Genomic DNA, 13,349 nt, shown 5'->3' on the forward strand with positions numbered 1-13,349 from the left:
AAACATGTGCTTTAGACATTTTATTGTGCATTAATTAATTTATTTAACACCAAAGAGATTATTGGCTGTGTACCAGATTTCTAGTCTATGAAAGTTGAGCTACCCGTTGCTCACATGGGAAAAATCTTAGCGTGGTGGTCACTGTTAGTATGACTGCATTGTTACGATAATAAACAGAACTGCAGTGGTGAATTTGCAAGTTTGTGTTACTTCCTTATTGCTCGCTTTCCTTTCTTCTTTTCTTGTCTAAAGAACTAGAAGTATTTGATATGCAAATTAATAATAATCATTATTAATTTATCATCTTCTTAATTAGAACCACATTCATTGTAGGAGTTCCTTTCTATCATAGGTTTGTTTTATATCAGCAGGTTAGATGGTACTTTAGAGGACAAGATAACATTAATTTAATTTTGTCATTTTAAAAACAACGCATGGGGTTTATTAATAAAATAAGAGACTATTTTACTCAATATTAATTCACTGGTACTTTCCTCTACCTGTGGAATTCAGACTACAGAATTTTACGTCCAAATCCTTTCATTTTATAAGGATGATAGGATAGATGTGATGATTAAGATAGAAAGAGATTATTTATATTTATAATGTAAAAGTACATAAAGGTATTGAATACTAAGTCAATTAATTATTAATAATATATTATGATAATAAAATTAGGAATATTCTAGAAATGTAGAAACAATTTATCATTAGGAAATAATATTGTTTTCCCCATATTTAACAGAATAAGAAAAATATGGAGAAATATATTCATTAAAATTCAACATCTATTCATGATAAAGCACAAAAAACTAGCTATACATGAAACTTTTTAAACTCAAGAAAGTTTTAATTCCAGATATTATTTTTAGTGATGCCTTTCCTTCAAAATTAGCATCAAGAAAAAGGAAGCTCATTGTCACAACTTCAATATTGAAACAAGAAGTCCCAGTATATATGAGAATTTGAAAGTAAGAAATGTACTTCCATATTTGGAAATGAGGAATGAAAAATATAAATTACAGAAAATGATCATGAATTTTAGCAGTATCTCTAGATAACACTGAATTACTATAAAACAGCAACAGTTAGAAAATATGATGGCAGTCACAATAATAAACAAATAAGTTATGAGAAAAAAATCATATTCAAGAACTGAAAAATTCCATAATCTGTGTAATTTAAAAAAAGAAATTTACAGACTGCTGAATGTAATTGGTATAAAAATATAAAGTTCAAGAATACTCAAGATAATTTTGAAGAACAAGGTATTGATAACAGTTATCTCACCATAAAAACTATAATCATCTAACATAATATTATTAACAGAGGGACAGCCAAATCAATCATATACAATAATAACCTAGAAATTCACCCATTTAATATAGGAAATTAATCATGAAGTGTCTGACATTACATATTGATGATAAATAATATTTTTACATCTATAATTGTGTATGAAAATACTAAGACTTAGTGTCTGTATAGGTCTGATCTGAATGAACCTAGAAGTACTTAAAATAATTTTAAAATCCCCTTTTCTGTTGCTTAACAAAAGGTACAAAATTAGAGGGGGGAGGAGACAAGATGGCTGACTGAAGCCAGCTTTCCATAGAGGCACCCATTCAGAAGGAGAGTTAAAAGACAAAAATTCAGCAAGTAACCTGGTGGATTTGAGCTGCACTAGAAGAGAAGGTTGTAGAACACACGTCAATCCCGCTGAGGCGAGCTGCGACCACAAGGATACAAACAAAAGGTACAAAATCCACAACCAAGCAGGTGGGAGTCCCCTCCCCCATGGGAATGGCTCAGAGTGCCCCACAAACAACCGGGCAGAGTTCAAAGGTCCTCCCACTACACTCCATGGAAGAGACCCCCTAAAAACTGGACCTACCTCCCCTACTAGGGTGCCGCAGCGTCCTCCTGCAAGGCATAAAACTGTATAAACTGTATATAGTCTATACCTGGAATTCTGAGCTCCCAGCACTCCCCTTCGCACACGCTAGGGTCTGGAGGCCAGTCTGGGTCGGTCGGTGGAGACGGGACTGCACCGGAGTGGCAGTTCCCTGAGGCACAGTGCGACAGCCGTCTTTTGGTGACAATACGGCCAGGCATAAAACTGTGTAAAGCTCAGTGTGTTCTCTGCCTGCAACGCCAGGCTCCCAGCACTTCCCACACTCCCCTCTGCTGTCGCTCCAAGGTCTGGAGGCCTGTCCCCCAGGGGTCCAGACTCTCAGGCGATTGTTCGAGGGGTGTAGACAGTGCTGGGCTGCAGCCTGTCGGTGCAGACTCTGGGGTACGGGAGTGGAGAGAGGACAGTTGGCCAGAGGGGAGATACACCAGAGCAGCCGTTGCCTGAGCCATAAAGCAGCGGCCCTCTTTTGCTAGCAATAAGGCTCACTACTGAATATTCTGAAGCAACACCCCTGTCTCCCTGGGCAACCAGAGACTCTGAGTTTGCCTGAGGCAACTCCAACTTTCAAACCAGGAAAACTCCCAGGGTGGGGCTGACCCAGAGGTCTGCTTTACTAAACCTAAGACCCACCTGGCCCTCAGGGGATCATCAGCCTATAGACAATACAGGAGCAAAGACAAGCTGATTTGGAGCTCAATTCAGCTTCTCTTCTGCAGGGGAACTGCAGAGTTGTTCTATTCTGTTCTGTCAGTAACATAAATCAGGGGTGAGACTGGACCTGAGTGAAAACCCCTCAACCTTCATCAAGCGCCCAAGGTTGGCAGGCCTCACCTCCTCCTGCTGGAGAGAGGCAGAGCGCAGCGGCCTGGCAGACTTCCTTGTGATTCAGGCAGGTACAAACTCCTAGAGTACCGATTCACTACAGGCAACTGGGTCAGCCAACTGCAGGGCTATCAGTGACTGGGTGTGAAGTGGTGCAAGGTGGGAAGGAGGCAGCAACCTTCCCAGACTGATTTATAGGCTGGGTGGCTTCTCCTGACTCCACGCAGCACTGGAGCAAGCCACACCAGAGTAGTCACCAGACCTCTGTGATCCAGTTCCCAGAGACCTCTTAAACTCTCTCACCCGAGACAGGTGCTGATGGAGACAATTGATTTGGAAATTTTTGAACTGAACCAATCACCTGAGGACAAATCAGGTGGTGCCCTGGGTGCATGGTGAAGGTTTGATTTTTCTTCTCCAATTGTTTGCCGGTGGGGGGGTGGGGTGACTTAATTGCTGATATTTCTCCACAGCTGAGACTTCAATCCAAAGTATCTGTTTCACTAGGGTGGAAAAGAAACCAGCTGAAAACAAGACAGAACCACTTAGCCCCACCACACCACACAGGGCCCCAGTTTCTCAGGCCACAACACTGTACACGCCCTCGACAAAGCCCCAGGGGAAAAAATCAGAGGGAGTAAAACAACCATGGGGCGGAATTAGCAGAAAAACTCTGGTAACATGAATAACCAGAAGAGATCAACACCCCCAAGGAAAGATATGGAAGATGCAATTGAAGATCCCATTCATAAACAACTGGCTGAGATGTCAGAAATCGAATTCAAAATTTGGATTGCAGACAAGATTAACAAAGTGGAATTAGGAATTCGAGGAGAAATTCAAAAGCTGTTTCAAGAATTTAACAAATTTAAAGACAAAACCACCAAAGACATAGACGCTGAAGCAAGATTTTGCATCCCTAAAAGATATGAAAAATACAGTAGAATCCCTCAGCAACAGACTGGAGCAAGCAGAAGAAAGGATTTCTGACATCGAAGATAAAACCTTTGAACGCTCCCAAACTCACAAAGAGGAAGAGAAATGGAGAGCAAAAACGGATCATTCTCTCCAAGAGCTCTGGGATAACTCAAAGAAGGCGAATATCCGAATCATAGGGGTTCCAGAAACAGATGAAGTGGCCTCGCTGGGCACAGAGGCCCTTCTGCATGAAATTATGAAAGAGAATTTCCCAGACATGCCTAGAGATTCTGAAATTCAGATAGCAGACAGCTTCAGAACCCCAGCACGACTCAACCACAATAAGACATCCCCCAGACATATCATAATTAACTTCACTAAAGTTAATATGAAGGAGAAAATCCTCAAAGCTGCCAGGAGAAAGAAAACTATTACCTTCAAAGGCAAGAATATTAGAATGACTGCAGATCTCTCTGCTGAAACTTTTCAAGCCAGAAGAGGGTGGTCACCGACTTTAAATCTCCTAAAGCAAAATAACTTTCAACCCCAGATCTTATATCCAGCTAAACTGAGTTTTATTTATGATGGAGAAATTAAATACTTTAATGACATTCATATGTTGAAGAAATTTGCCATAACAAAACCAGCTATTCAGGATATTCTCAGATCTATCCTCCATAATGACCAAACCAATCCTATACCACAAAAGTAAACTCACTCAGAAACTTCGGATCAAACTCCAATTTCCACACTGGCGAAAGGATTAAAAATGCCCACTGGACTTTTCAGAAACTAAATACCCAAAACTTCACCAGACTTATCAATATTCTCCAATAATGTGAATTGCTTAAACTGTCCTCTAAACAGGCATAGGTTAGCTGACTGGATACAAAAACTCAGGCCAGATATTTGTTGCATACAAGAGTCACATATTAACTTAAAAGACAAATACAGACTCAGGGTGAAAGGATGGTCGTCCATATTTCAGGCAAATGGTAATCAGAAAAAAGCAGGTGGTGCAATTTTATTTGCAGATACAATAGTCTTTAAACCAACAAAAGTAAGGAAGGACAAGAATAGTCACTTCATATTTGTTAAGGGTAATACGCAATATGATGAAATCTCAATTATTAATATCTATGCACCCAACCAGAATGCACCTCAATTTACAAGAGAAACTCTAACAGACATGAGCAACTTGATTTCCTCCAGCTCCATAATCGTTGGAGATTTCAAGACTCCTCTGGCAGTGTTGGATCGATCCTCCAACAAGATGTTGAGCAAAGAAATCTTAGATTTAAACTTAACCATCCAACATTTGGATTTAGCAGACATCTACAGAACATTTCATCCCAACAAAACTGAATACACATACTACTCATCAGCCCATGGAACTTACTCCAAAATCGATCACATCTTAAGTCACAAGTCTAACCTTAGTAAATTTAAAGGAATAGAAATTATTCCTTGCATCTTCTCGGACCACCATGGAATAAAACTTGAGCTGAGTAACAACAGGAATCTGCATACTCATACAAAAACATGGAAGTTAAATAACCTTATGCTGGATGATAGCTGGGTCAGAGATGAGATTAAGAAAGAAATCGCCAATTTTTTGGAACAAAACAACAATGAAGACACGAACTATCACAACCTCTGGGACACCGCAAAGGCAGTTCTAAGAGGGAAATTTATAGCACTGCAAACCTTCCTCAAGAGAACGGAAAGAGAGGAAGTTAACAACTTAATGGGACATTTCAAGCAACTGGAAAGGGAAGAACATTCCAACCCCAAACCCAGTAGAAGACAAAAAATGACCAAAATTTGAGCAGAATTAAATGAAATTGAAAACAAAAGAATAATACAACAGATCAATAAAACAAAAAGCTGGTTTTTTGAAAAGATCAACAAAATAGATAAACCTTTGGCCATCCTAATCAGGAAGAAAAGAGTAAAATCTCTAATCTCATCAATCAGAAACAACAAAGATGAAATAACAACAGACTCGTCAGAAATCAAAAAAATCCTTAATGAATATTACAAGAAACTTTATTCTCAGAAATATGAAAATCTGAAGGAAATTGACCAATACTTGGAAGCACGTCACTTTCAAAGACTTACCAGAATCAAGTGGAAATGTTGAATAGGCCCATATCAAATTCAGAAATAGCATCGACCATACAAAACCTCCGTAAAAAAAAAAGACCAGGACCAGACGGTTTCACGTCTGAATTCTACCAAACCTTTAAAGAGGAATTAGTACCTATATTACTCAACATGTTCCAAAAGGTAGAAAAAGAAGGAAGACTACCCAACACGTTCTATGAAGCAATCATCACCCTGATCCCCAAACCAGGAAAAGACCCAACAAGAAAAGAAAATTATACACCGATATCACTAATGAATATAGATGCAAAAATATTCAACAAGATCCTAACAAACAGAATCCAGCAACACAGCAAACAAATTATACATCATGACCAAGTTGGTTTTATCTCAGGATCTCAAGGCTGGTTCAATATATGTATAAATCTATATCTATAAATAAATCTATAAATGTAATCCAGCACATAAACAAATTGAAAAACAAAGACCATATGATTCTCTCAATCGATGCAGAAAAAGCTTTTGATAATATCCAGCATCCCTTCATGATCAGAACACTTAAGAAAATCGGTATAGAAGGGACATTTCTTAAACTGATAGAGACCATCTACAGTAAACCCACAGCCAATATCATATTGAATGGAGTTAAATTGGAATCATTTCCACTCAGATCAGGAACCAGACAAGGCTGCCCATTGTCTCCATTGCTTTTTAACATTGTAATGGAAGTTTTAGACACTACAATTAGGGAAGAAATGGCAATCAAGGGTATCCATATAGGGTCAGAAGAGATCAAACTTTCACTCTTCATGGATGATATGATAGTATATCTGGAAAACACTAGGGACTCTACTACAAAACTCCTAGAAGTGATCAAGTAATACAGCAGCGTCTCAGGTTACAAAATCAACATTCATAAATCAGTAGCCTTTATATATACCAACAACAGTCAAGTTGAAAAAACAGTTAAGGACTCTATCCCATTCACAGTTGTGCCAAAGAAAATGAAATATTTGGGAATTTATCTAACAAGGACGTGAAAGATCGGTATAAAGAGAACTATGAAACTCTAAGAAAAGAAATAGCTGAAAATATTAACAAATGGAAAAACATACCATGCTCATGGCTGGGAAGAATCGACACAGTTAAAATGTCTATACTACCCAAAGCAATATATAATTTCAATGCAATCCCTATTAAAGCTCCATGGTCATACTTTAAAGATCTGGAAAAAACAATACTTCTTTTTATATGGAATCATAAAAAACCTCGAATAGACAAGACATTACTCAGAAATAAAAACAAAGCAGGAGGAATTATGCTACCAGACCTCAGACTATACTACAAATCAATAGTGATCAAAAGAGCATGGTATTGGCACAAAAACAGAGAAGTAGATGTCTGGAACAGAATAGAGAACCAAGAGATGAATCCAGCTACTTGCCGTTATTTAATCTTTGACAAGCCAATTAAAAACATTCAGTGCGGAAATGATTCCCTATTTAACAAATGGTGCTGGGTGAACTGGCTGGCAACCTGTAAAGACTGAAAGTGGACCCACACCTTTCACCATTAACTCAGATAGACTCTCACTGGATCAAAGATTTGAATTTAAGACATGGAACTATAAAAATACTAGAAGAGAGTGCAGGGAAAACCCTTGAAGAAATCAGGCTGGGCGAGTGTTTTATGAGGAGGATCCCCCGGGCAATTGAAGCAGCTTCAGAAATACACTACTGGGACTTGATCAAACTAAAAAGCTTCTGCACAGCCAAGAACACAGTAAGTAAAGCAAGCAAACAGCCCTCAGAATGGGAGAAGATATTTGCAGGTTATGTCTCTGACAGAGGTTTAATAGCCAGAATTCACAGAGAACTCAAACGCATTAGCAAGAATAGAACAAGGGATCCCATTGCAGGCTGGGCAAGGGATTTGAAGAGAAACTTCTCTGAAGAAGACAGGCGTGCGGCCTTCAGACATATGAAAAAATGCTCATCATCTTTAATCATCAGAGAAATGCAAATCAAAACTACTTTGAGATACCATCTAACTCCAGTGAGACTAGCCTATATCACAAAATCCCAAGACCAAAGATGTTGGCGCAGATGTGGATAAAAGGGAACACTTTTGCACTGCTGGTGGGAATGCAAATTAATACATTCCTTTTGTAAAGAGATATGGAGAACACTTAGAGATCTAAAAATAGATCTTCCATTCAATCCTGTAATCCCTCTACTGGGCATATACCCAGAAGACCAAAAAGCACACCAGAATGTTTATTGCAGCCCAATTCATAATTGCTAAGTCATGGAAGAAGCCCAGGTGCCCATCAATCCATGAATATGGATTAATAAATTGTTGTACATGGTCAACATGGAATATTATGCAATCTTAAAGAAAGATGGTGACTTTACCTCTTTCATGTTTACATGGATGGAGCTGGAACATATTCTTCTTAGTAAAGTATCTCAAGAATGGGAGAAAAAGTACCCAGTGTACTCAGCCCTACTATGAAACTAATTTAGGGTTTGCACATGAAAGCTATAACCCAGTTACAACCTAAGAATAGGGGGAAGGGGGAAAGGGAGGGGAGCGAGAGGTGAGGTGGGTAGAGGGAAGTGGATTGATGGGATTACACCAGCGGTGCATCTTACAAGGGTATATGTGAAACTTGGTAAACGGTCTGTAAAGCTAGCGAATGATGCCCCATGATCATATCAATGTACACAGCTATGATTTAATAACAAATATAAAATAAATAAAAAATAAAAAAAATTATAGACACTGGAATTTTGACCATGTTTATTTTTATTTTTAAAACTTAAATCATAGCTTTGTAGATTAATACAATCATGGGGTACAATATACTGGTTTTATATATAATTTGAAATATTTTCATCAAACTGGTTAACAGACTTTTCATGGCATTTTCTTAGTTATTGTGTTAAGGCATTTATATTCTACACTTAGTAAATGTCACGTGTATCCTTGTAGGATACACTGTAGGTGTGGTCCCAACAATTACCCTCCTTTCACCCATTCTCCCCCATACCTCCTTCCCCCTCCTCTTTCCCCTTCATCTTGCGCTGTAGTTCCTTAGCTTTCACATGAAATTGTGGGTATTTATAAATTTGTTTCATAGTAGGGCTGAGTACATTGGATACTTTTTCTTCCATGTTTGAGATACTTTGCTAAGAAGAATATGTTCCAGCTCCAACTATGTAAACATGAAAGAGATAAAGTCTCCATCTTTCTTTAAGGGTGCATAATATTCCATGGTGTACATATACCACAATTTATTAATCCATTCATGGGTCGATGGGAACTTGGGCTTCTTCCATGACTTAGCAATTATGAATTGGGCTGCAATAAACATTCTGGTACAAATACCTTTGTTATAATGTGATTTGTGGTCTTCTGGATATATGCTTAGTAGAGAAACTGTAGGGATCAAATGGCAGGTCTATTTTTAGATCCCTAAGTGTTCTCCAAACATCTTTCCAAAAGGAATGTATTAGTTTGCATTGCCACTAGCAGTGCAGAAGTGTTCCCTTTTTTCTGTATCCACACCAACATCTCTGATTTTGGAAATTTGTGATGTGGGCTAATCTTACTGAAGTTAGATGATATCTCAAAGTAGTTTTGATTTGCATTTCTCTGATGATTAAGGACCATAAGCAGTTTTTTATATGTCTGTAGGCCGTGTGCCTGTTTTCCTAGAGAAGTTTCTCTTCAGGTCCCTTGCTCACCCTGAGATGGGATCACGTGTTCTTTTATTGTTATTCTGGATATTAAACCTTTGTCAGAGACTTAACCTGAGAATATCTTCTCCCATTCTGAGGGATGTCTGCTTCCTTTACTTACTGTGTACTTGGCTGTGCAGAAGATTTTTAGTTTGATGAGGTCCCAGTAATATATTTTTGGTGTTGCTTCAATTGCCGGGGGTCTTCCTCATAAAATATTCACACAGGCTGATTTCTTCAAGTGTTTTCCCTGTACTCTCCTCTAGTATTTTTATAGTTTCACATTTTAAGTTTAAATCTTTTATCCAGTGTGAATCTATCTTAGTTAATGGTGAAAGGTGTAGGTCCAGTTTCAGTCTTCTACTGGTCAGCAGCCAGTTCATTCAGCGCCATTTGTTAAATAGGGAGTCTTTTTCCCACTGAATGTTTTTTTTTTTTTTTTTTGTAGAGACAGAGTCTCACTTTATCGACCTCGGTAGACTGTCATGGCATCACACAGCTCACAGCAACCTCCAACTCCTGGGCTGAAGCAATTCTCTTGCCTCAGCTTCCCAAATAGCTGGGACTACAGGCGCCTGCCACAACGCCCAGCTATTTTTTTTTTTTTTGGTTTGCAGTTCAGCCGGGGCCGGGTTTGAACCCGCCACCCTCGGTATATGGGGCCAGCGCCTTACCGACTGAGCCACAGGTGCAGCCCCCCACTGAATGTTTTTATTTGGCTAGTCAAAGATCAAATAACAGTAAGTATCTGGGTTCATCTCTTGGTTCTCTATTCTGTTCCATACACACACTTCTGTTTTAGTGCCAGTACCATGCTATTTCAATCACTGTTGATTTATAGTATAGTCTGAGGTCTAGTAATATGATTCCTCTTGCTTTGTTTTTATTTCTGAGTAATGTCTTTGCTATTTGAGGTTTTTTCTGGTTCCATATAAAATTAAGTATTATTTTTTCAAGCTCTTTAAAGTATGACAGTGGAGCTTTAATAGGGATTGCATTAAAATAGTATATTGCTTTGAGTAGTATGGACATTTTAACAATGTTGATTCTTCCCAGCCATGAGCATGGTATGTTTTTCCATTTGTTAACATCTTGAGCTATTATTTTCTTAGAGTTTCATAGTTCTTTTTATAGAGATCTTTCATGTCCTTTGTTATGTAAACTCCCAAATATTTCATTTTCTTTGGCACTACTGTGAATGGAATAGAGTCCTTGACTGTTTTTTCAGCTTGACTACTGTTAGTATGTATAAAGGCTACAGATTAATGAGTGTTGATTTTATAACCTGAGACACTACTGTATTCCTTGATCACTTCTAAGAGTTTTGTAGTAGAATCCCTAGTGTTTTCCAGATACACAATCATATCATCTGTGAATAGCAAAAGTTTGACCTCTTCTGACTCTATATGGATACAATTGATTGCCTTTTCTTCCCTAATTGCAATGGCTAAGACTTCTATTACAATGTTAAAAAGCAGTGGAGACAAGGGGAAACTTTGCCTGGTTCCTGATCTGAGTGGAAATGATTTAAATTTTACTCCATTCAATACGATATTGGCTGTGGGTTTGCTGTAGATGGCCTCTATCGGTTTAAGAAATGTCCCTTCTATGCCAATTTTCTTAAGTGTTCTGATCATGAATGGATGCTGAATAATATCAAAAGCTTTTCCTGCATTACTTGAGAGAATCATCTGGTATTTGTTTCTTAATTTGTTTATGTGATAAATTATATTTATACATTTATGTATATTGAACTAGCCTTGAGACCTTGGGATAAAACCCACTTGGTCATGGTGTATAATTTGTTTGATGTGTTGCTGGATCGTGTTTGCTAGGATCTTGTTGACAATTTTTGCATCAATATTTCTTAGTGATATTGGTCTATAATTTTCTTTTCTTTTTTGCTGGATCTTTTCCTGGTTTGGGGATCAAGGTGATGTTTGCTTCATAGAATGTGTTGGGAAGTATGTCTTATTTTTCTATATTTTGGAAAAGGTTGAGTAATATGGGCACTAGTTCCCCTTTAAAGGTTTGTTAGAATTCTGATGTGAAGCCATCTGGTCCCAGGCCCTTATTTTAGGGAGATTTTGTATAGTTGATGCTATTTCAGAACTTGATATAGGCCTATTCAGCATTTACACTTGATTCTGGGTAAGCCTAAGAAGGTGGTGTTCTTCCAAGTATTGGACTATTTCCTTCAGATTTTCGTATTTCTGATAATAGAGTTTCTTGTAATATTCATTAAGGATTTTTTTAATTTCTGAGGATCTGTTGTGTTTTCATCTTTACCATTTCTGATTGATTAAATTAGAGATTTTACTCATTATTTCCTGGTTAGGTTAGCCAAAAGTTAATCTATTTTATTGACCTTTTCTTTCTTTCTTTCTTTCTTTCTTTCTTTCTTTCTTTCTTTCTTTCTTTCTTTCTTTCTTTCTTTCTTTCTTTCTTTCTTTCTTTCTTTCTTTCTTTTTAAATATGGAACACTTCACAAATTTGTGTGTCATTCTTGCGCAGGGACCCTGTATTATTCCAATTTTAGTATATGTGCTGCCGAAGCGAGCACTTTTATTGACCTTTTCAAAAACCAACTTTTTGATTTATTGATCTGTTGTATAATTCTGTCATTTTTAATTTTATTTAATTCTGCTCTAATTTTGGTTATTTCTTTTCTTCTGCTTGGTTTGGCTTATGAATGTTCTTCCTTTTCCAGTTGCTTGAGATGTCCCATAAAGTTTTTAACTCCCTCTCTTTCTGTTCTCTTGAGAAAGGCTTGCAAGGCTATAAATTTTCCTCATAAGACTGCCTTTGAGGAAACCCACAGGTTCTGATAATTTGTGTCTTCATTATTTTTTTGTTCAATAAATTTGGTAGTTTCCTTTTAAATTTCGTCTATGACCCATCTATTAGTCAACATAAGGTTATTTAACTGCCATGGTTTTGTATGAGTATGCAGATTCCTGTTGTTACTGAGTTCAACTTTTATTCCATGATGATTCGAGAAGATGCAAAGAATAATTTCTATTCTTTTAAATTTGCTGAGGTTAGACTTGTGACCTAAGATGTGATCAATTTTGGAGTATGTTCCATGGGCTGATGAGTAGAATGTGTATTCAGTTTTGTTAGGATGCACTGTTCTGTAGATGTCTGTTAAATGCAATTGTTGAATGGTTATGTTTAAGTCTAAAATTTCTTTGCTTAGCTTCTTATCCAACACTGCCAAAGGGGTGGAGGAATATTATGGAGCTGGAGGAAAAAAGTTGCTCATGTCTGTCAGAGTTTCTCTTAAAAATTGAGTTGCGTTATGTTTGGGCACATAAATGTTAATAATTGAAGTCTCATCACGTTGAGTGTTACCCTTAACAAATGTGAAGTGACCATCCTTATCTTTCCTTAAAGATTAAGCCTATTGTATCTGCAAATAAAATTGCAACACCAGCTTTTTTTGTGATTTCCATTTGCCTGAAATATAGATGACCAGCCCTTCACCCCGAGTCTATATTTATCTTTTATGGTAAGTTTATCTTCTGTTGGTTTAAACACCTGCTTTTTTCTGATTTCCATTCACCTGAAATACAGATGACCATCCTTTCACTCCTAGTCTATATTTATCTTTTAAGGTAAGACGATATTCTTGTATGCAGCAGATATCTGGCCTGAATTTTTGTATCCAGTCAGCCAACCTGTGCCTCTTTAGAGGACAATTTAAGCCATTCACATTAATTGTAAATATTGATAAGCCTGGTAAAATTTTGGGTATTGAGTTTTTCGAAAGTGCAGTGGACTTTTTTAATTCTTTCACCACTGTGGCAGTTGGAATTTGATCAAAAGTTTCTGAGTGAGTTTAC

General features: G+C 37.5%; 1 pseudogene; it reads right to left on the reverse strand.

Moving 5' to 3' along the window:
• Positions 1-11,973: 11,973 nt before the first annotated feature.
• Positions 11,974-12,067, reverse strand: LOC128592690 (uncharacterized; annotated as a pseudogene).
• Between the last annotated feature and the right edge of the window lie 1,282 nt (positions 12,068-13,349).

Source organism: Nycticebus coucang, chromosome 1 (genome assembly GCF_027406575.1).
Source record: "Nycticebus coucang isolate mNycCou1 chromosome 1, mNycCou1.pri, whole genome shotgun sequence".
Lineage (NCBI taxonomy): Eukaryota > Metazoa > Chordata > Mammalia > Primates > Lorisidae > Nycticebus > Nycticebus coucang.